The sequence below is a fragment of the Halichoerus grypus genome, chromosome 10 (assembly GCF_964656455.1).
Source record: "Halichoerus grypus chromosome 10, mHalGry1.hap1.1, whole genome shotgun sequence".
NCBI classification, from domain to species: Eukaryota; Metazoa; Chordata; class Mammalia; order Carnivora; family Phocidae; genus Halichoerus; species Halichoerus grypus.
In genome coordinates, this window is record NC_135721.1 from 99,615,720 (window position 1) to 99,640,887 (window position 25,168).

The 25,168-nt window shown below is 36.2% G+C and overlaps 2 protein-coding genes across 4 annotated transcripts in view; one reads left to right on the top strand and one right to left on the bottom strand.

The window, feature by feature from the left end:
- Positions 1 to 25,168, bottom strand: part of MACROD2 (mono-ADP ribosylhydrolase 2) — a 1,992,468-nt gene that overhangs the window by 1,332,547 nt on the left and 634,753 nt on the right. The window lies entirely within an intron of this gene.
- Positions 1 to 25,168, top strand: part of FLRT3 (fibronectin leucine rich transmembrane protein 3) — a 511,751-nt gene that overhangs the window by 161,008 nt on the left and 325,575 nt on the right. The gene's annotated exons all lie outside the window — the stretch shown is intronic.

Consider the following 25,168-nt stretch of genomic DNA (forward strand, 5'->3'; position numbering starts at 1 on the left):
TTTCAACATGGAAGTGACACAATATCTTCATTCATGCTTCACTGGCTAAAACAAATTACATAATCATGGCTAATTCAAGTGGGGAGAAAAGAGCAATTCTACCATGTGTACAGAGCAGGAAAACCAGAATATATGGGAATCAAAATACTAAGTGTCATTCCTCTGACAGTCTGCTTCTTGCATCAAAGTGACAAATGCCAGGGCCAGGTGCCTTTGGCCAAAGAGATATGTTAAAAGCTATCCTCCTGGCCAAAGACACCTAGTCCTGGCATTTGTCACTTGAGGCAGGCCAAAGAGATGTTAAGAGCTATCTTCCTGGATTCAAAAATCAATCTACAAAAATCTGCAGTCCTATACACTAATAATGCAATGGCAGAAAGTGAAATTAAGAAAACAATCCCATTTACAACTGCACCAAAAGCAGTAAAACATCTAGGAATAAACTTAACCAAAGAGGTGAAAGACTTGTACTCTGAAAACCTTTAAAGTTTTAAACACTGATGAAACAAATTCAAGATGACACAAAGAAATGGAAAGAAATTCAATGCTCATGGGTTGGAAGAATAAATATTGTTAAATGTCTATACTACCCAAACAATCTACAGATTTAACACAATCCTAATCAAAATACCAACAGCATTTTTCACAGAACTAGAACAAACAATCCTAATATTTGTATGGAACCACAAAAGATCTCAAATAGCCAAAGCAATCTTGAGAAACAAAACTGGCCGTATCACAATTCCAGGTTTCAAATTATATCACAAAGTGGTAGTAATTAGAACAGTATGGTACTGGCATAAACACAGACACATAGGTCAATAGAATAGACTAGAAAACCCAGAAATAAACTCACAAATATATGGTCAATTAATCTTCAACAAAGGAGGAATGGATGCAATGGGACAAAGATAGTCTCCAACAAATGGTGTTGGGAAAACTGGATAGCTACATGCAAAAAAAAATGAATTTGGACCACTTTCTTTCACCATACACAAAAATAAACTCAAAATGGATTAAAGACCTAAATGTGAGACTTGAAATCATAAAAATTCTTGGAGAACAGGCAGTGATTTCTCTGACATTGGCCGTAGTAACATTTTTCTAGATATGTTCACCAAGGAAAGGGAAATAAAAGCAAAAATAAACTATTGGGACTACATCAAAATAGAAAGTTTTTACACAGTGAAGGAAACAATCAATGAAACTAAAAGGGATCCTACTGAATGGGAGAGATATTTGCAATGACGTATCCAATAAAGGGTTAGTATCTAAAATACATAAAGAACTAATATGGCTCAATACCCAAAAAACAAATATCCAATTAAAAATGGGCAGAAGACATTTCTCCAAAGAAGACATACAGATGTCCAACAGACACTTGAAAAGATGTTCAACATCACTCATCATCAGAGAAATGCAAATCAAAACTATACACCTGTCAGAGATATCACCTCACACTTGTCAGAATGGCTAAAATTAAAAAAAAAAAAAAAAAAATACAAGAAAAAACAAGTGTTGGCAAAGATGTAGAGAAAAAGGAACACTTTTGTACTGTTGGTGGGAATGCAAACTAGTGTAGCCACTATGAAAAATGGTATAGAAAGTTCTCAGAAAATTTAAAATAGAACTATTGTATGATCCAGTAATCACACTACCGTACATTTACCCCCAAAAATACAAAAACACTAATTCAAAGGGATACATGCACCCTTATGTTTATTGCAGCCTTATTTACAAGAGCCAAACTGGAAGCACCCCAAGTGTCCACTGATAGATGAATGGATAAATAAGATGTGATATATATATATATATAATGGAATATTATTCTGCCTTAAAAAGAGAATGAAATCTTGCCATTTGCAACAACATGGATGGAGCTAGAGAGCATAATGCTAAGAGAAATAAGTCAGTCAGACACAAACAAATATCATATGAGCTCACTCATGTGGAATTTAAAAAACAAAACAAAGGGAAAAAAAAAGAGAGAGAGAGAAACAAACCAAGGAACAGATGCTTAACTACAAAGAACAAACTGATGGTTACCAGAAGGGATGTGGCTAGGGAGATGGCTGAAATAGGTAATGGGGATCAAAGAGTACACTTAACATTATATTAAAAAAAAAAAAAAAGCTATCTTCCTTCCCTCCTGTCACAGCAACTAGCATGTTTCAAATGGTAGAGGTTCTGTTGGCCTATATCCCTGAGTAAGGAGAAGATGTGGTGGACTCCCTATCTAATCAATAGTGGAATATGGTTTATAGCATAAACAAGTAATAGTGGAATAATGTTTATAGCATAAACGAGTAATAATGTTTTATTATTGTTGATTTATGTCCTGAGATTCTGGGTTTGCTTTGTTATCTCAGGCTAACATGGCCAGTCCTAACTAGCATATAATCTTACAAGATAACATGGATTGATGACAACTTGTATTTCCCTCACTAAAGTCAGATGAAAACCTTCATAATTAACAAGGTCCAAAAGGAAGAAGAAATAAAAAGCTTGGTGAAGGTGACAAAACTGGCCCTGATATCCATTATGTCTAGTTCTCTCCATGTTCTCTTGTCTTTCCTTTTCTCCCTTTCTCCCTCCCTTTCTCCCTCCTTCCTTTCCTTCTTCTTTTGAACACTGTAAGCCTCCTAAAAGTAACTTAAAGTGAGCCATTGGAATCAGAGATGTCTCTGAAGTCATGAAATTATTTTAACAAGCAGTTCCAACAAAGGTATTGCTCCTAAGACAAAAATACTTTCATGGTACTTGTTATTTAGAAACCTTCCATCTTGTTACTTTCTAAAGAAACAAGCAAATGAAACAATGGTATCTTTACATGGTAGTGAGCATTGTTTTTCTTGACAATTCCTTAGTTACTAGGTTTTTCTTACTATAATAATTACTAACAAAAATCAATCATTTATTACATCCCCATGGTATACCTGGCACTTTAAATGTATATATATATTTTTACTTAATCTTTTATATGATACACTAAGTATTTTTTCCTTTATTTTTTTTAATTTTATTTTATTATGTCATGTTAATCACCATACATTACATCATTAGTTTTTGATGTAGTGTTCCATGATTCATTGTTTGTGCATAACACCCAGTGCTCCATGCAGAACGTGCCCTCCTCAATACCCATCACCAGGCTAACCCATCCTCCCACCCCCCCCCCTCTAGAACTGTGGACTCTGAGAAACAAACTGAGGGTTCTACATGAAACAGTTCATAAATGAGGAGACTCAGGGTCTAAGAGTTTGCATAATTCTGCCAGGACAGGCAGCCAATGAGTGGCTGACCCAGTGTCAACACCAGGCCGTGGTGGCACTAAAGCCCATAATACTGCCTATGTATCTTGTTGCCTTATTCTCAAATGCTCACTTATTTGCCATATGAGATTATTCACAATGGCTCCAAGATTTCAGCATGGCTTCTGTTAAATTTCTGTGGTTGCAGAAATCTGGGCATTAATATAGAATGTGAGGTAAGAGAGATGTGAAGGTGCAAGTCTTCAGAGGCCCACACTAAAGCCCCATGATTCTGCATTGTTTAAGAAGTACTTGCCAAATGCCAGACTTGCCTCCATAGGAGGAATCCTATGTTAGTCCACATGCCACTGACTGCCTGTTCCCAGTATAACAGCTTATAGATATTGAGTGTTAACCATATATGAGGTGTTATTTTAAGTTTTTTAATGATTTAACTCATTCAATCCTCACAACAATCTTAGGAAATATGATTCATTATTATGTATGTTATAGGAAAATTGACGCATCATGAGATAAGTAACTTGCTAAAGATCCCATAGTGGAAATTTGAACTATCTTCATAACTTATGCACTTGACCATTCTACTATATTGACTCTCAAAACAAAAATAGGTAGGTAGGTAGGTAAATATATAGTAGGTAGGTAAATAGACAATGAATATATGACCCAATAGTTCCACTATTGGATATTTACTCAAAGAAAACAAAAACATTAATTTGAAAAGATATATGCACCCTTATGTTTATTGTAGCATTATTTACAATAGTCAACATATGAAAGTGACCTAAGGGTCCATAAATAGACAAATAGATAAGAAAGATGTGGTACATATATATTGTATGTGTATACATTGTATATACAATAGGCTACAATATAAATACAATTAAATATTACACAGCCATAAAAAAGGATGGGATTGTGCCATTTGAAACAATATGGATGGACCTAGAGGGTATTATACTAAGTGAAATAAGTCACACTAAGAAAGACAAATACCTTATGATTTCATTCATAAGTGGAATCTAAAAATAACTAAATCAACAAACGAAATGCAGAATTAGACCTATAAGTATAGAGAACAATCTAATGGTTACCAGAGGGGAGGGGTATGGGAGGTTTGGCAAAATGGGTGAAGGGAAGTGAGATATATAGGCTTCCAGTTATGGAATGAATAAGTCATAGGAATAAAGGGCACAGCACTAACTATAAGGAATATAGTCACTGTTACTGTAATAGTGATGTATGGGAACAGACAGTAGCTACACTTGTAGTAAACACAATATAATGTATAAACTTGCCAAATCACTATGGTGTATACCTGAACCTAATGTGACATTGTGTATCAACTCTACTCAAATTAAAAAAAAAAAAAAAAAAAGGTGAAGTAGTGATGCCTTTGAAGAAAGGCAACTGCTCTTCTGAATTCCCTGTTTCCTTGACTTTACTCATCTATTCATAGGACCTTCTAAGTATCAGGCATTAGTTTAAGTAACTTTTGGATACATTGGTAAAGAAAAAAGTTATGGGGAGGAAGAAGGACACGTGGTCTGCAGACCCCTTCTAGTGACCCTGGTTAAATCATTCAATTACTCATACTGTTGACTGCCTTATCCTTAACATGTTGGTCAGCATGATACTCTTCTTTGCCTAAAACAAGGGAGATTGAAGAAACTTCCTTTCATGGCTCCCTTCAGCTCCAAGACTCTGAAGCCTAGTTTGGTACAATTCATCACCTGAACAAATAACCACCAAAGCACTTCCCTCTCTCTTTCAACATATTGAAGCTTTGACTTAAGCAATTTGGAGAAGGCATTCTCTAACATCATCCATAAGGGCTCAAATTTTCAGTAATAGGCAGAATTCAAATTCAGCAGTCTCATAGCATCTTGACTCTCTTACTGAGCACAGAAAGTAGATTTTATTTTAATTTACTACACATAAAAAATGGATGAGAGATGTACTTGAGTAAGCTAGTTCTTTAAAATAGAGAACTAGTTCTTAAAGAGAATAGTTATGTATTTTCCTTTAATGTGACTTCTAATATAAGTACTAATAAGCATCTTTGAAGCAACCTAAATGAGTCTTGTTTATGGTTTTTTGGTCTTTAGATTAAAGAACAACTCCTGTAGAAAAACAGGAGGGTGGCATACATTTATCTTTGCTAATAAATAGAGAGTGGTTTGTGTTCCCCATAGACCAGGTGCAGGATTATATTCACCACTAAGAGAACAGAATTTGTTTTAAAGACATAGAGAAGGGTAACGTCTCAAATATAAGCTCATCACTGATACTGGAGGCAGGCAAGTGATAAATTATCACAGTGAGTCATTACTCCAAGGGGTTTCTTGTAAACATTAACCAACAAAGGAGGAAAGATTGGGCACTTGGAAACACACACTTATGACTTAGGGTGAAATATAAATCATTTCAAAGAACTGTAATGGATCTGCAAGTTAAAAGAAAGAGACACACACACACAAAGCCAGAGCCAGAGAGAGAATAACAAGAAGAGTGAGTTGCCAACCCAAACCAAGGTTGAGTTCTAATCACAGCTGGGGGAGTGCCCTGAATGCCAATGTCAAACAACGTAGTTCAGGTGATAGGACTGGATGATTTATGACTAAGAACTTCCCAACAAGCTTGATTTATCTTCCTTTGAGAAATATTTGGGGACCATAACCAGATAAACGCTAAATTGAAATTTCTTTGCAAAGCAGTAAAATCAAGACTCTCAAGTGTCTATACCTCAATTACTTTCTTCCAAGGTTTTGGAATAGAAAGAGAAATTGTGCAGAGTTCTCTGACTTCATGAAGTGACTAGTTGGTCACTAACAATATTACAGCACAGTTCATTTAAAAATGGGGCTCATTTAAACTGCTCTTAAATGAAACACCCTAGACATTAAGATGAAGTAGGAAAAACTCCTTCATAATGACAAATTACAGGATGATCAATTCATCCATTTCATTTCTGTGAGAGAAAGAGAAGAAAAAAGAAATTATAACAATATTAAGGCATCCTATGTCCTACAGATGAGTCCCCTGTAAGGCAATGTTTATAACACTCCAGGACTTCCTTCCAAGGTTAAGAAGCTATAAGTATGACTTAATTTTCCATTTTCTTCAAATCCTGAAAATGCCAGCCCTCAAAATTAAATCACTGAGGATGACCTTACACTTAACACCATTTTCAGGGGCTCAGAAGTCCTCTTGCTCAAAATAATACCATTCAATGAAATTCATTTTTAAAAGACTTAGAGTTTAATTCTACAACTCACAGGCTTCTGAACAAATCTATATTTCATATTTCTCCACCTTTACTTCTATTGTTTCCTGTACCTGGAATAATCAGCACTTCATCTCAGCCTCTTAAAATCTTAACTATCTCTAAGTATCAAATTGTAATGACATCCACTTCAGAAAGTGGTCCCCAACTCACCCTGGCTCTTCTCTTTCAAGCTAAATAAATGTGACCTCGTTCTTTTCTGAGTCATAGTAATTTTTTTGTTGTTATTAATCTCTTTTATTTCATGTAATGGAAGTTGTGACACTCTACCCAAACCTTCCTTTAGGAATTAAGGATGCATTCCCCTATCTGCTGGAAGATCTGCCAGAAGACACCCTGAGCTATCAGCTCTATTTGGAGATTGCTTCAGCTAAAGAAATGCGTTTTACCCAAGGTCACTTCTTCCAGCAGCTGTATCCAACTACTGATCAACATGGAGAGACAAAACCCCTTTCAGCCCAACTTGAGACAACTCTGAAGAGCTGTCCCAACCCCAGAGCGCCTTTAGGGTTGGTTGAAAACTTCGTTGTCAATGAGTTGAAATTTAACTTCTACTCTCTGATCAATAATGCTTCTTCTGTGCCTCTCCCTTCCCCCCACCATACACAGAGGTATTGATCCCAAGACCACTTCCTAACAAACATGCTACATGCTCCATCTTAGAGTTGGCTTCCTAGGGAATCCAAATTACAACATGGCACTTAAACATCGTCAATTTTCCTTCTATTAAAGTCTTGGGCGCCTGGGTGGCTTAGTCGTTAAGCGTCTGCCTTCAGCTCAGGTCATGATCCTAGGGTCCTGGGATCGAGCCCCACATCGGGCTCCCTGCTCAGCAGGAAGCCTGCTTCTCCTCTCCCACTCCCCCTGCTTGTGTTCCCTCTCTCGCTGTGTCTCTCTCTGTCAAATAAATAAATATAATCTTTAAAAAAAAAAAAGAAAAAAAAAAGTCTTGTCTATATTTGTTTATGTTCCCCATCACACACTAGATTAAAAACTCTTCAAAGCATGGACTGTATTTTCAAATCATATATGCCTGCCGTGTTTAGCATGGTATATCAAGACTCTAAAACTGTGTAGTGTGTATAAATGAAGGAATGAATAATTAATGCCTAAAATTAGCACTTTTGTAGTGCTGCAAGGTCTTTAAAATTCTAAAGAATCATCAACATGTTTTCCTTAATTGGCAAGTATTTGATGAGCATTAGTTACAAATAAGGCACTTGAACTAGATCCTCTGGGGAGGAGTGTATAAAAAGAAGTAACACACTCCCTGCCCTCAGGAAGTTTATAATTTAGTCAGCAAGATACTTACAGCCAACATACATGGTAGTGGTTCCCAAGTTTGGCTACTCATTAGAATCACGTCAAAAGTTTTAATGACTCCCACTCACCAGGTTTCACCCCCAAAGATTTGGATTTAATTGGTCAGGTGTGCAGCTTGGACATCAAGCTCCCCAGGTAATTCTAATGTGTCCCTGAAGCTGAAAAACTGAATTATAAAGAGCTTATATGTTCTAAGTACTGTTCTAAATTCTTAGCCTAAATTAATTAACCCCCATAACAACATTAATAAGAAAATCATTATCATTTTATAGATAAAAAATTAAGGCACAGGAGAATGAAGTAATTTGTCCAACATCACATAGTGGGTTAGGTACGGGGTTAGAATTCAAATCCCAGAATTTAGTGAATATGCGGTTCTTTACCATGATACTATAGTTCTTCACTTGCAGAGACAGAGTGAAATGTAAACCGATTTATGTTCAGTATAGTTTTATAGAAATGTTTTATCATTTGAAAGTTGGGAGGCCTCTATGGAGAAAAACCACCTCCACCTCTGACTTCTGGATGGTACTTCGACTCTAAATATTGGGTTAAGAAGGAAATTTAATGCCATCTATTAAGGGAAGCTAAGAATAATGATGAGTTTACACAGGCAGATGGTGTGAAAATAAGCTAGATAAATTACCTTGATATTTCTTTAGCACTTTGCAACGTATGGCTACAAGTGGACTCTTATTTAATTGTCCCGTAATACAAATGAAATATTCTGTGTGGTTTCTTAAACCTATTGTTCTCCTGAGCTAATTAATTGTGTCTAAATAATTTCAAGATATTCCTTCCTTCACATCCAGAAACAAGTAGCAACATGCAAAGAAAAAGGAATAATGGAAGCCATGTGAACCAGAGGTGAGGATTCACTGCTGTGTTTTCTTGCCTCCTTAATACCCTGCTCTCTCTTTTTCTTACAACCTTTTCTCATCTCCATTGTTAACAGACTTGAAAATAGTTGTCAAATAAATAATTAGATCCTTAAATGTCTTTGTCCCTCTCCATTGCTCTCACCCACACTTGCTACGTCCTCTTTTTCTCCTTCCAGTCCTGCCTGTTACCTTCTGTTGCTTCCCATATACATTAATTAAAGGAGACAGAAGCATCTCGGTGGCCAAAACAAATCACTCTACAACAGAAAAATAAACACCCAAGAAAAGATGTCCATATTCTCTATTAGGTTTAGAGCATGATTTTAGGGAAAGCATATGGATCATAACTTATTCTTATGGCTCTCTATGTGTATTTCTCACATACAAAGATGGATTACAAACATCCCTCAAATGATAGAATTAGAGGAGAATGTAATAAGGTTCAAACCCTTTATGTGGTCAAAATTGAGACTTGAACATAAAAACTCCTGAACTTTAATACAATTTCTACTATCACTGGTTTTAATACCCTATTAAAAGTGAAGTTCCAAATTAATATTTGGGAATAATTCCCTAGGTCTTCAATGAGACTTGTAAAACTCCAAATATTTTTAAGCTTTTCCCCAGGAAGATTTTAGAACTTAAAACCCTTGTAATATACCTCAGAATATTTAAAACAGTCCTGTATATGTATATAAGAAACAAAGTGTAACATTGAAAATACAATGGGACATACAATATCCAGAGAAACATAGTAGGGCACAAATGATTTTTGTTAAGTAGTAGCTGATTTCTTCCCCTCTTTGTTTCCCAAACCCAAACTTACTATAATTTTATATTATTTTTATAATTAAAAAAAATTTAAAGAACATTTTCAAATTCACCATAATAAAAACTATTTTAAGACCTTTATAGTTCCCAGCATGATTATTTTAGGAACCCCCACCTCATAATACAGTAAACATATTAAAATAAACTGTTTCACATTAACACAACATTGTAGGTAACTATGTAAGAGTTGAGTTTAACTAGAGCTAAGCAACTGAAATGCAATTTTATGCAATTTTATTTTTGTATTTGTGTGTGGTGTATGTGTGGGCATCTGTGGGTGTGTGCATGCCTGTGTATCCCACACATGCCCAGCCTGTCCCTGTTCTCAGATATTCCCATAGGCCCATAATCAATTGGTATCATTTACTTGGTGGGAAATTACAATGCAATATTATATCTGTTGCAATATCCATAAAGTCTAGAATAATCATAAAAGATAATGACAAAGGCAATCAATATCCAAAATTTGGGAAGCCCCATACAATGAGTAGAATAGTTCCTAATTTTGTAGTTTATGTAGTTTCAAAACTAGGTTTTTGTGTCTTTCATTTTATATTATCTAAATAATTATATCTATATATATTATGGGAATCAAAAGCCTGATTTCATGGCCTACCGCTGAGAATTAACTACTTGATAAATGAAGACTGTGTTAATTGTATTTAACTTGTTTCCCCTTAGTGTTTAAACATCTGGCTAGATAATTTGCACCTAAAAATCTCTATAAACAACACAGTTCTTAACAGATAGAGCCCAGTATTTTTAAATGCCAAACTGATTAAAACTGCAGAATCCAAGGTAGGAAAGAATAAAAAAGACCATAATTCTATTTCCTTTCACATATAATAATTTCCTACCTCTTGCCTTTTAGAAAAATTGACACTGTTTACATTTTAAGTGTTAGATGAGTGCCTGAATAATCCACTATATAATTTAAAATCATACATTTTTAAAGGTACCTAATTGAAGAATAGAGAAAATATTAGACAGCTAAATGAACTAAAGTATGTGTTTCTAAAAAGCTTAATATTTCATCCATAATAGTATACCTTCAAATTTTCTGATTTTCCTAAGGGTAAAGGCCAAATTTAAGATAAGAATGCTATACTTACTAGACTTACTAAGCAAGGCCCTTCCTATTCACAGATCAAAGTCGTGGGCAGACAACGTGGAGTGAACCCAGGTCAACGGTGAGCTTATTGCACATCAGGCCCTGAGCCAGGTCCTTGAGTCGAGCATACATTCGAGATGCTGCCTTGTTTTTCCCTTTTGAAGGCCAAATCCTTTTTTCTTCTTTTTTTATGAGATGTAATAATTAGGCAAATTATGACCAAAACAAAAGCAGGTCATAGCTGATCTCTGCACATAATGAAGAAGACCCCAAATAGGACTGATGCAATTTGATAACCAGTAAACTTGTATTTTTACCAGGCTTGTGCAAGAATAATTGATAATATTTTTTTAAATTTTGTGTTAGACTTTCTTCTTTATTTATATTGTTCATTTATCCTCAAAACTAGGTAATATTATCATCATTTAACAGACAAGGAAATAGAAGTACAAAATGTCTATAAGATTTGTCCAAGCTCTTACAGTTAATAAGTGGTTCAGGTGGGATTTGAATCCAGGTAGTTTGGAACAATAAATACCATCTTATAAAAACATCTGAAGGGATTATTCCAAAAATGTACATCAAGAAGCAATGCAATTGCACCAAAGCCCTCAGTGAAACTCCTAAAAAGCTCTTCTAAAAGAATGCTTGCATAATGAATCTTACTACAGAATTAATTATACTTTGTTTACCTAATGCTTGAATTACAAACCAAGCTAACAGCATTATCTTGCAAACCTTAACCATGACAAAGAATAATAACAATAACAATAAAATACTTTATATTAGCATACTTTTACAATTTTCAAAGAATTTTCATCTAATTCAATTATTATTATTATTATTATTATTATTATTACTAATGCACACTTTCACATATATTATCTCGCTCTTAGGCAAAAACAAAAAAGAAAAAATCCCAATCCATACTAGACTTTGCTAATTAAAATCTGTCGTTCTGTATTTCCAGTATCATTTAAAATGGATAACAGGAAAAAAGAACATGCGTATTCAACACAAATACAATATCTACAACAAGTAAACACTATACTTACTCATGAATAAGAGACATTTTTTTCAGCAAATTATAACTATTTATGAATTTACCCCAACATTATTGTCAACCTGAGAAATAAACTGATTGGTGGGTAAAAAAGAAAACCCAGGTAGAAATGGAAAATTACCAGAAGAGCACCTTATAACAAAAAGTAGGAGAAACTTTATAGTGATAAGTACTTTATTATTCATCAAGGAAAATTAAGATTTTATTGTGCTTTCTTGGAAAATGAATCCCCATGGCAACTTTCCTTATATATTTACTTAAGACATTTAAACCCAATCCAATACAGAAGGTCCATATTAGATAAAATGGGTATGTCTCAGAAAAACTGTTTATAAAATCATATTTTAAATTCTTTAATGTTGTTCATTATTTGAAGACACCCTAAACAAACCCTTTCCAAAGTAAATAGCCCTTCTATTAATTTTGATTTTTTGCTGTTGCTCATTTGTTTGCCAAATTCAGATTTCTCAATTTAAATCAGAGAGTACAACATTTGGATCTGGTTATAGAAAAAGTCTGCTTATTGCTGCTTGAAATTTAAAGGTGAGAGTGATGTAAGACTCTGTAGTATACATAGGCTTTGGACTAACTTTAAGAAATAAAAGAACAGAGGAAATAGAAACTTCCTAATCATTCTCTAGAAAGAGATGAAGCTCTTTAAGATTTTTTCCCCATTGGTTAAAACACTGGTTCTTGGGATTTTCTCTCCAGAGTTAAGAAAAAAAGTTTCACTCTGTTCTATGGTCTATGACCCCAGAGAGCTATGTTTTCTACATCAGTGATCACATGATAGATGAAGCAACATGGAGATGTCTATTTCCATATAAATCTATCACTTTTTCTGAAACCACAACTCTGAACACATGACTTACTAAGAATTGGTCATTTGCATAATCTTCATATACATAAGTATTTGGCAAAGAAAAGAATGATGGTTCATAGTGTTTGGTATTTCAAAAATTAGGTTACAATGAAGTTCAGAGTAGGAGGTTCGTGAAAGATCGTCTAAAAAAGATGCATGCTCTAACTTCTTGAGGAACCACAAAGCAAAAAGACACAAAGGGTAAAGAGATGACCTTTAAGTACCTCACACCACCATCCCCTTCACATATGTCAAACCAGTTAGTCCTTCAACAAGAATTCCCTATCTCCCCAAACCCAGGAATCATCCCGGATTCATCTCTTTTCTCACCCAAACAACAGTACAACAGCAACTACTACCAGATCAACTTCTCCAATAGATTTTGAATCCTCCAATTTCTGTTTCTGATGGTATAACTCACACCACTACCATCTCATACTTCTTCAAACCTTCTTAATGTATTTCACCTGCTTTCACTCTTGACCCCAGAACAATCTTTTTAAAACCTTAAATGAGAACACACTAATTCCTCTGCTTAAAAGTCTCCCATGCAGGCTTCTGTAATGCATTGCAATTATAATGATATTAAACTGCTTTCTGTGGCACACAGACCCGACCTAACTCTGAAACCTCAATTACCATTCTCCTTAAATTCTCTGTTCGTGGGTGCCTGGGTGGGCTCAGTTGGTTAAGCATCGGACTTTGGCTCGGGTCCTGATCCCAGGGTCCTGGGATTGAGCCCCACCTCGAACCCTGCCTTGAGCCTCCACTCTAGCCTCAAACCTCACAACTCCTGGGGTCAGCAGACTACAGGCCCAATATGGGGGAGGGGTCTGCTTGTCCCTCTCCCTCTCCCTTTGGCCCTCTTGCCACTCATGCTCTCTCTCTCTCAAATAAATAAATAAAATCTTAAAAAAGAAAATCCTCTGTTCCTGCCACACTGGCCTTCTCACTGTCATTGAACAGAACTAACTTATCCACATCTGAAAGTAGTCATATTGTTTATCCCCTTTTTTGAAATACATATCCCTTAGATCTCTTTCTCAGCTGAAATGTCACCTCCTTAGAGAAACTTTCCCTGATCATCCTAAGGTGGAACTCATCTATCCTCCAATCACTTTGCCCAAATACCTGTTTATTTTTTATAGCCCCTTTCACTGTTTGAAATTATATTATTCATATTACAGATTTACTAATTGCTTACAAATTACTTCCTAATTATTTAACTTGTCACTCCCTCCCTGCCCCCAATACTACCACTTTCAGAAGGCACACTCCATGAGAATAGGGTCTTAACTCTCTTGTTCACTACTATTCTGGCACCCAGTAAAGCCCTGGCACATTGTCAGTGATCAATAAGTATCAGCTAAATGAATGAATTAATGATGAGATGCAAAGAAAAATCCGGAAAGATATGCTGGTCTGGATTATCCCCACCCTCTAAAGCTATCACCCTGGCAGCACTTTCTCTGCCTGCGAAAAGCTCCAGAACACACAAGAGCTACCTCATAGCAGTGTTTCTCAATGGTGGAGGCAAGAGTGATTTTGCCCTCCAGGATGTATTTGACAATATGTGGGGAAAAAATTTCCTTGTCACAACTGGGGAGGAGAGGGAATGCTACCGGCATCTAGTAGAGACCACGGATGCTGCCAACTTTCTACAATGCACAGGACAGTCCTAGACGGTAAAGAATTATCTGGCCCAAAATGTCAAAAGTGCTGAGGCTGAGGAACTATGTTTTACAGTGTTCTCTTGGGCCTGAGTTTTGACATCTAGTATTGTAGGGCCAATGTGGAATGAGAAATGTCTTTTTTTTATTTTAAGTTTCCTTTATTTAGTAAATAGCAAAGTAACATTACTGTGAAATTTATGGATGCCAAAGGGGAAACAGCAAAGAGTCCTCACAGTGTGTTATAGGGTAAAAATATGATATATCATCAATAGATATTTTCCAGGGAACCTGAATAACAATTTAAAATATTTCAACTAACTGTTCACCATGGGAAAAGAAATCTTGTTCTTTCTTTTATCTTCTGCTTCTACTCTTTTATTCTTTTCTTTCCATAGTCTTTCACTGTGATCTTTAGGTATTCCTTGGGGTTCCTCTAAATTCAGAGACAAAACTATGGCATGATTTTTCGATTTACTGTCCCCACCAATAGGTACCATTCATAAAGCAGCTTTAGCAAAGGATCATTCTAGCCTAATTGCTGTGTAGTGTTGAACACAAAGGAAATCTATTTTATTTGAGGAAGGAAAAGGATTGAGTGTCATTAGAAGAAACAAAAAGCATTAAGTCAAGGAATTCAGGAAACATGTCTTGGTGTACAAGACAATGGTGAGAAATGGATGAAATAAAGAGGAGAAAGCTGAAGAGGGTTTACACCCTCACTGTCACAAGAACAATGTGAGTAGAGAACAGAACTAGAGTTCACAAAATGATGGTGCAATTGAGATGGGACTGCCCTCCTCAGACCCTCCTCCTCCTTACATTGGTCCTTGGCCCCCTCTTTGTGCTAATACAGGTCCAACTCAGGGGCGCCTGGGTGGCTCAGTCGTTAAGTGTCTGCCTTCAGCTCAGGTCATGATCCCAGAGTCCTGGGATTGAGCCCTGCATTGGGCTCCCTGCTCTGCAGGAAGCCTGCTTCTCCCACTCCCCCTGCTTGTGCTCCCTCTCTCACTGTGTCTCTCTCTGTCAAATAAACAAATAAAATCTTAAAAAAAAATACAGGTCCAACTCTTATTCAGGATGGGGGCCAGTTGTGTTTATAATTCAGAATTTTCTGGACTTTAGAAAGGTAATCTAGTGCATATATTACATGCTACACCCTCAGTGGGATTTGGAGCAATATCCTCTAATCAAGCACATTTACACTTGGTAGCCAAACATATGAATATTCACATCAGGGATAAGAAATAATAACTATAAATAGCTTCATATTAGTTATGAAAATATTTTGGTTCTTAGACCTTTCTGGATTCTGAAAACCAAATTTCAGAATTCCATATAAGGGATTTTGAATCTTTAATAGTGTGAGGAGTGACATATGCCAAAGACAGAAATTGCTAACAGCTCCACTTTGGAAGAGAGATGGAAATAGAGTTGGAAAGATTGACAGGCAGTGAACAAAGGGTAAAATAAGGGATGAATGTGGTTACCATTCCTCTAAGCTGGAGAACTTCTTAGAGTTTGTTTCTATCCAGTTGACAATAGAAGTCAATGAAAATAAATTCCAATTTATGAATTCACACTACTTCAGCAGTCCTATTGTGGGTCAGCTCTATATGAAAGGAATCTGGAGCTGAGAAATGGATAGAGCCCCTGATGATTCTGCTTGCTACCTGGGTTCTTTCCCATGCATTGTTGCAACCAAAGGGGGTTGGCCAGGTAGAAGGTGGGGGGATATCAGTACAGATCAAATTCAATTTAACAAAAGATGGTGTAAGAGTCAGAAGATAACACTAAGAGATGTTATCTCAAAATGCAAACACTGATTTTGTGTGGAGTGTGAGACTATGCGTGGCTTGAATTGTGTGTGTGCATGCATTATCTATTTCTTCTGCCAATGGACATGTATCACTTATATAAGAGCAGTTTGCTTTCATGAGTTTTTTTCTTTCAGTTAATGAACTAGCACTTGAAAAATAAAAATAGGTAGTATCAGAAATGCAGCTACTCTCACAATTAAAACAACAAAAAGTCTTGCACAGGAAAAGGGACCCTAATGCTAAAGAAAGCAAAAATCAATAGCCAAATGACAAAATAAATTTTAAAATTTCAAATCTTATTACTCTGGGTAGGTTCTAACTCACTTAAAATTTATTATTGGTACAGATAGGATCATTTAAAACAATAGACCCATAGTTACACTCTCTGACATAAAATAATAATTTATTGCCAGATATGTCTCTAATATTGTTCTAAGCACAAAACTACAGCAACTGCTGTTCTTCAGGCTCAGGATTTCCATTAAATAGGGTAAAACAGTAATGATAATTACAGTGGAACTAATTAATTTAATTGGTGGTGACAATATAGTTGATGTTTACTGTTTGCTCATAAAGTACCTGCCACTGTTGTAAGCACACTACACATATTTTCTTAAACAATTTCCCCAAAAGTCCTATGACGAATATGTATTATTGTCTCAATTTTGGACAGGAGAAAATTGGGGCTTAGAAGTTAGGTTACCTGCCCAAGTCACTCCTATAATAATAGCAGAGTTGAGACCCAACCATATTTATTTTTCTTACTGTAAAGCCCATTTTTCAAACTACTGTGGTATATTTTTACTTACATGGATATAGAAAAGATATTGACAGTTAAATTCATTTGTTTACATTTAGGAAGCATCTCAGTATTATTCTAGGCCATGCTTAGAAACAGTAACAAGTACATAATTTGTTTACAACCCTAAAATTACTTTTTCATGGGGTATCCTCGTGAGCTGATAAGGCACCTATATCTACAAAGGAAACCAGCAAAAGTGAATAAATTTTTCATCCTATTATCCTTAAGTAATATGACTGACTAGACAAAACACACACATACACAAACAACATGTAATATTATAAATAGGTATATTCTATATATATTACCTACCTGTATTGTTGCCTTATTTGCTTTTCTTTAAAAGTCTGAAAATCTTCTTTGTTTAAAAATTGTATTTCAAAAATTTAGAATTATTAGAGAAAAGTAATTATATTAAGGCAATGGGTCAAAATTCAGTTGAGAATTCTTTAACAAGAAATTTCATAAGTAACAAATTCTGTAGAAGAATCAGAAGCCATTAAATCTATAACAAGTACATTCCTGAACAAATGTCCTAATAGGTACTGGAAAATGAAATTAAAAGAGGTTCAGAATATAGTATAAACCCTGTGGAACTTAGTGTCAGAAAACCTAACTTATAGTCTATGCTTCTCCCTTTTATAGGCTGAATTTTGTTCCCTATAAAAGATGTTTAAGTCCTAACCCTCGGTAACTGTGGATATTATTTTGGAAATAGTGTCTTTGCAGATGATCAAGTTAAGAATCATGAGAGTGGGTCTTAGCCCAATATGATTGGTGTGCTTATATAAAGAAGACATTTGGGCACACAGAGAACACTAGAAGCTTAGGAGAGAGGCATGAAACAGATTCCTCCTCAGCCCTCAGAAGAAACTAACTCTGCCAACACTTCGATTTATTATTTCTGACCTCCAGAACTATGAGACAATAATTTTCTGTTGTTTAAGCCACACAGTTTGTGGTACTTTGTGACAGGAGCCCCAGGAAACTAATATACTCCCTAACTAGCTATCTGGATTAAGTCCAATTTTATACTCTTCAATCTTTCTACTATGAATTGGAGAAGGTAATATGTGTCATAGCTACCTCACTGGGATTTTAAGAGGCGAAGGTACAATTGCACACTGTATAGCATTATGCAGTTTTGTGTGTGACGAAGGCACATTCAGACAGAGATCAAGTGGAATGCCCGATGGGAATTTATTCTAAAATGATAGCAGGTTTTCCATAGGTAGATGTAGAGACACACTGATTTTTCTGGCCTCCTGAAGGTTATCTCCTTAGTCATATGAATGTAAGGTGTCATAGCAACTTCTTCCTTGAAGAAGGGAGAGAACTTGGAATGTGACCAAAGATGCCATTTGCTCAGACCCTTAATCCTCCTAGAAGAAAGAACCTAGGCCTCTCCCTAAGATTCAAAATTTGGGAGACCTGTTAAAATGGATCAGGATGACCTCCACCAAAACTCTGTGGCAGGAAAGAACAATGACACTGAAATAAAACTGCCTTGAGGAAAGGGAGCACAACAACTAGAGGCTTGGGTTTGGACATAGGAATTCATTTGAGAGAGGATTTCAGCTTGTGATTTCTATAGGAAGCTCTTCCCAACTCAGACGCCCTGCCATAAAGGGAATAGTGATTAGACCTGAAAATGTGAACAAAAAGAGCTGTACGTGAGGTATCCCTGTGAGCTGGTAAGAGACCACCTTCACCTATAAGGGTAGCCAGGGAATAAATATTAGCTGCAGAATTGTGCAAGGTGAGTCTGCCACAGCAACAACTTGTGGAAGCCAGAAGCAACAATAAGAACGAATAACTCAACTCAAATGTGTTCTCTGCTGGTAGTTGGAAGGTAGAATACCTACCCTTTAGATTTAGAAAGATTCAGGGTTCCTGAGTAATTAAGGAGGAATAGAAAATCTTAGGAAGGAGACACTAAATTCCCTGCCATTACTATATACAATTACTTGAGCTATTAATTTGACAAACAAAAGAAATGCGACTCTTCTCGGGCCAAACTCAAAGTATGGTAGAAACCCCATATGGTACCCAAGTCAGAAGAAGAAGTGTGGATTAGGGTTCAGTGGCCAATGAAGGTGGATAACATACCTAAGGTAAGCGAGGCCTAAAAAGGGTCAGAGAGAATCTGTTCTTGATTGTCTTCCAATTGCGTCAGGAGGCCTGTAGTTAGATCTTACTGACTTGAGGGCTTAGAAACAAGTGAGTCTTAAGTAATAAGGAAATTTCAATAACAAGATGACCCAGAACATGGTCTTAATTCTGTTACTTACTAACTGATTGTGAGATCTCGTCTAAGTCGCTTAGAGTCGATACAGCTCAATTTCTTCATCTGTAAAATATGGATGGTAATAATGCTTTCCCCATGGCATCATGAGCATCAAAAGAAATAATACCTATGAAAACACCCTGCCAACTGAAAAGTGTCATGCTAATGTAGATATTATCAATTATTATTACCAATATGAGAAAACATTCCAGTAAAACCTCACATCAAGGTAATGATTACCTATTTTTTTATTAATCATCCTTCCTTTATTAGGAATTTAAACAACTTTAAAAGAATCCAATAAACATGAGACTCCAAGTATTAGCCCATGCCAAAATTCTGAAATTTCATTCTCTAAACATAAGAATACATTGGTTTTCCATTGCAAAAGCTACCCACTTCTCTTTCAAAGAGATATTAAGAATGGAAAATAATCTCTGCAAGTCGCCAAGCCTGTTACAAGCTATTGTGCAGGACCGAACTTGAGGAAGAACAAAAATTACCATTTTCTCCAGCTTCTTTGATGTAATTGGTACCATCATCCACAATTGTCCAAACTGCAAACAGTTTCTTTCCCATCTAGTGCCTCACTCTTCTATATACCACAAGCTATTAAGATGTAAAAACTCTTCAAGCCTGAGCAAGTTACACATCAGAGAGTAAAAAAGATAAAAATAAATGAAAAACAAAGTGGTACTTGGCAGTCTGTTAAAAAAAAATAAAACTACCATATGATGCAAACTAATCAGCAACAAATTTCCTAATAATTTATTATATGTTTTGTTCCTCTTCAGAGAAAATGAAACTTTTATAAATGATATTAAAGTAAAATCAGAAAAGCCATTGTCCACTAAACTAGAGGCTTAAATTCTAGTAGTGATATATGTTTCTCTTATTCTGTAATTAGGTAATGCTGGTCTCTCTTTGGTACTGAGGAATTAAAGTTCATTTCTCTCCCTCTCACACTATATTTCTATTAGATCAGTGGGATATAATCATTTATAACATGGAAATGTATACATAAAGATATCAAAGAATATTTTCATAGGCCCTTTGTTAATTAAATTAATTTAGCAAGGGAGGGAAGACTTGACAAATGAATTTATTTAACTTTTCAATTTTCAAGGAATAATTAGGATGGTAGAGAGTAGTGCTGAAAAGTATAGAAAAGTCATAAGACGGAGATAATTTTGCAGGATGGATGACAATTTTTCATTTCAGCTATTTCAAGATTTAGGTGAAATCTTAGTTACAAAGCACGTTCACAAACAGCAGTTAAGCCTATGGATGGAAATACGTCACTGTTGCATTTGCATCGATTTAATTCACCAACTTAATGAACAACTTTCTATGTGCCATGTATTCAGCTTGTTATTGGGGATACATGAGTGGATAAGATGCAATCCATGTTCTCAAAAGACTCTGATGTTCTAGTAAGAGAGATAGATATGTAAATATAAATAGTTAAGTATAGTGTGAGAAGCTTAACCACACAGTACAGAGGTAGCCCAGAAGAGGAAATCATGAACTATTTAGGAAAGAGGTGTTAGAAAAATAGCGTTGGGTGAAGGAACGTCAGTTTTAAGTTTATTTTAATTGACATAAACTAGAAATCAGCTGGCTAATGAATCAATCAAAAAAAGGTATGGGGAAAGCATCATGGCTCAGACACTAGAAGAGGTTTAAGGGATCTAATTAAACAGTGAGGGCCAAGCCACTTTTTCTCCATTAAATTTTTTTTTTTTAATTATATTTTATCATTACATTGGTATAAAGATAAATATATTAATATCATATATTAAACATTTTATTCAACCTAAAAGCTTATTTTTTCCCTTCTGATTTTAAAAGAAATTAAAACATTTTCATGAGCCCCTAAAAAAAAGTATTGGGGGTTCTCTACATTGTATCTACTCTGCCTCATTGATGTTAGTCCTGGAGTTTAACTTTTATGAGTCAACACAATATAGGTATTTCACATTATAACATTTAACTCTCTCTACAGCTTAGTGTTTACAGATAGGGAACCCTGGGTTCAGGGTGATAATCAATTTTCTCAAGGTCACACAGTTAACAAGTCAGGAAGCTCAGATTTAAACCAAGCATTTGGAGTTGATCCAAAGCTTGTATACTTTCTCCTCCCATGTCAATTCCCCATGTAATACACAAGTACCAGCTCTCCATGGATATACCTTCAGAGCAAGGAAACCCCTTTGTGTGGAAGCAAAGGCAATGCACCTGGACCACATGAGCTTTAGAAAGAGAGAGGACTATAACAGAAAAGGCTACATTAATACAAATGCAGTAACAAAATGAAGCATAGTCTGGAGTAGGTGTCAATATGGAGGCAACATGGACTAATGGTTAAATCTCAGCTTTAAAAATGCTATTTAATTTCTCTGAGCCTTCGTTTCCCCATCTGTAAAACGGTGATAATACAATGTCATGGTGTTAGCTTAAAAATTAAATTATTTAACACCTGAATCATACTTAGAATTGTGTCTGGCACAGAGTAAAAACCTAATAAAACCTAATTATTTTTATAATTTTTTTTCTATTTAGAACTTTTTACAATGTACAATTAAAAAAATTAAAATACTAATTGTATTTTTTTTCTTTTTGGAGTTTTCTTAATATAATAACAAACAAATATATGTACACAGTCTCCTATCACAAATTTTTGACTAAAACAATGTCTTTAATGCAACCCCAGAATATAGGAGATGGATATGGAACTGGTACTATTTTTTCCATTTTAGAGCTGAGAAAATTAAGCTACAGAAAGATTAAGTGATTTGATTGACAGCTGAAAGTTTTTTGGGTGTATTCCATGGTTGATGATGGCCCTGCCAAATTTTCAAAACTTAATCATTTGTCCCTGAAAATATTAATTTCTTAACACATCCGCCATACCCAGACAGTGTGGTGGACTCAGTATCTGAGTTTCTCCTACTCTCCAGGCTCTTAATTCCGAGTGACTGCTGAAAATGTCAACCTCTATGAGCTCTCAACACCTTAATTCAACTCACAGGCCTACTCCTATTGCAGTGATAGCTATCTCGGTCACTGGTACCACCTCCCTCATCACATGGAGTCAAAACTCAGCTCATCCTGAAACCCTCCTCTGATCTCCCCATGTGAGGCCAGTGCCAGGTCATGTCAATTCCTCATCCACAGTGCCTCTTGCATCTGTTCCCACCTTCCGATTACTAATGCCACTGCCTGCTCCATTCAGGACTTTATGAAATCTGCTCCTCACCATTATAATTCAACTACTGCCTCCTGACACATAGCACATGGCTCTGCCTCCAATCTCTCCACCTTCTAAGCCATCCTACGCATTGCTGCTGAAAGAATCTTCCTACAGATAAGAGTCCACACAGCTCAGTTTAGCATCATAGGCTCCCTATGATCTGGTTTCAACCTACTTCTCCATCCTTATCTCCCTCTTATGCAGCTCATATCCAGTCAAATGGGAATATTGCGCAATATGTCCAGCACATTCTGACATTTGTGACTTTCCTCCCACTATTTCACTATTTGGATGTCTTTTACTCCATTTATGTTTGTCAGAATTCTACTGGCCCTCCAAAGCTCCGATCAAATGCACCATCTTCCAATAATCCTTCTCCTGTCTCCCACCAGTTCTCTCCCCACTTCTCGCCATCCCTGTCCTCAATGCTTCAATAGTACTGATCATTCACTTTAACAGAACTCAACCTAAGTGTCATATCTGTTGGGAGCCTTTGTCACCCCAGCCTCCATCCCCTCCTATTCCTTCCTCTACTTTCTAGAGTTCTTTTTCTCGTACCTTTAATACTGCGCTTAATACATAGATGTATGACTATTTGGGAATGCCTGAACACTACTAGATGGTCAACTCCTCACCCTGACACAACCAGAACACCTTTTGTGGCCTTCAACACAAATACATATTCTTTTAATAAGTGTATATAAATCAATATAGCTAGCCCCATTTATATCTATATTTTGTCCTAACTTTTAAGCATATACTCAAAACCAGAAAACATTATCTTATTGATATAATACAAATATAATTAAATTGTGCACAATATGATAACTCCTTCTCCTCCCCACTCATGCTCTCTCTCTCTCTCAAATAAATAAATGTTTTTTTTTAATATTTCTTTATTTGACAGACAGAGAGAGCTAAAGAGCACAAGGAGGAGAATGGCAGAGAGAGGTACAAGCAGGCACCCTGCGGACCAAGGAGCCCAATGTAGGACTCGATCCCAGGCCCCTGGGATCATGACCTGAGCCAAAGGCAGACACTTAACTGACTGAGCCACCCAGGTGCCCCATAAATAATTTTTTTAAATTTTATTTTATTATGTTATGTTAGTCACCATACATCATTAGTTTTTGATGTAGTGATGCACGATTCATTGTTTTCGTATAACACCCAGTGCTCCATGCAGTGCGTGCCCTCCTTAATACCCATCACTGGGCTAAACCATCTCCCTAACCCCATCCCCTCTAAAACCCTCAGTTTGTTTCTCAGAGTCCATAGTCTCATAGTTCATCTCTCACCCCGATTCCCCCCCTTCATTTTTCCCTTCCTTCTCCTAATCTCTTCCATGCTATTCCTTATGTTCCACAAATAAGTAAAATCATATGATAATTGACATTCTCCACTTGACTTATTTCACTTAGCATAATCTCCTCCAGTCCCATCCATGTTGATGTAAAAGTTGGGTATTCATCCGTTCTGACGGCTGAGTAATATTCCATTGTATATATGGACCACATCTTCTTTAGCCATTCATCTGTTGAAGGGCATTTCAGCTCTTTCCACAGTTTGGCTATTGTGGACATTGCTGCTATGAACATTGGGGTGCATATGGCCCTTGTTTTCACTACATCTGTGTCTTTGGGGTAAATACCCAGGAGTGCAATTGCTGGGTCATAGGGTAGATCTATTTTTAATTTTCTGAGGCACCACCACACTGTTTTCCAAAGTGGCTGTACCAACTTGCATTCCCACCAACAGTGTAAGAGGGTTGCCCTTTCTCCACAACCTCTCCAACATTTGTTGTTTCTTGCCTTGTCAATTTTTGCCATTCTAACTGGTATAAGGTGGTTTCTCAGTGTGGTTTTGATTTGAAATTCCCTGATGGCTAATGATGATGAACATTTTTTCATGTGTCTGTTAGCCATTTGTATATCTTCTTTGGAGAAGTGTCTGTTCATGTCTTCTGCCCATTTTTTGACTTCATTATTTATTTTTTGGGTGTTGAGTTTGAGAAGTTCTTTATAGATCTTGGATACCAGCCTTTGATCTCTAGTGTCATTTGTAAATATCTTCTCCCATTCTGTGGGTTGCCTCTTTGTTTTGTTGACTGTTTCCTTTGCTGTGCAGAAGCTTTTTATCTTGATGAAGCCTCAAAAGTTCATTTTTGCTTTTCTTTCACTAGCCTTTGGAGATGTATCCTGAAAGAAGTTGCTGTGGCTGATGTCAAAGAGGTTACTGCTTATGTTCTCCTCTAGGATTTTGATGGATTCCTGTCTCACATTGAGGTCTTTATCCATTTTGAGTTTATCTTTGTGCAGGGTGTTAGAGAATGGTCAGGTTTCATTCTCCTGCATGTGGCTGTCAAAATTTCCCAGCACCATTTATTGAAGAGACTGTCTTTTTTCCATTGCATGTTTTTTCCTGCTTTGTCAAAGATTATTTGACCATAAAGTGGAGGGTCCACATCTGGGCTCTCTATTCTGTTCCATTGGTCTATATGTCTGTTTTTGTGCCAGTAACATGCTGTCTTGGTGATCACTGCTTTGTAATATAGCTTGAAATCAGGCAACGTGATGCCCCCAGCTTTGTTTTTCTTTTTCAACATTTCCTTGGCGATTTGGGGTCTTTTCTGATTCCATACAAATTTTAGGATTGTTTGCTCCATCACTTTGAAAAATGTCATTGGAATTTTGATCGGGATAGCACT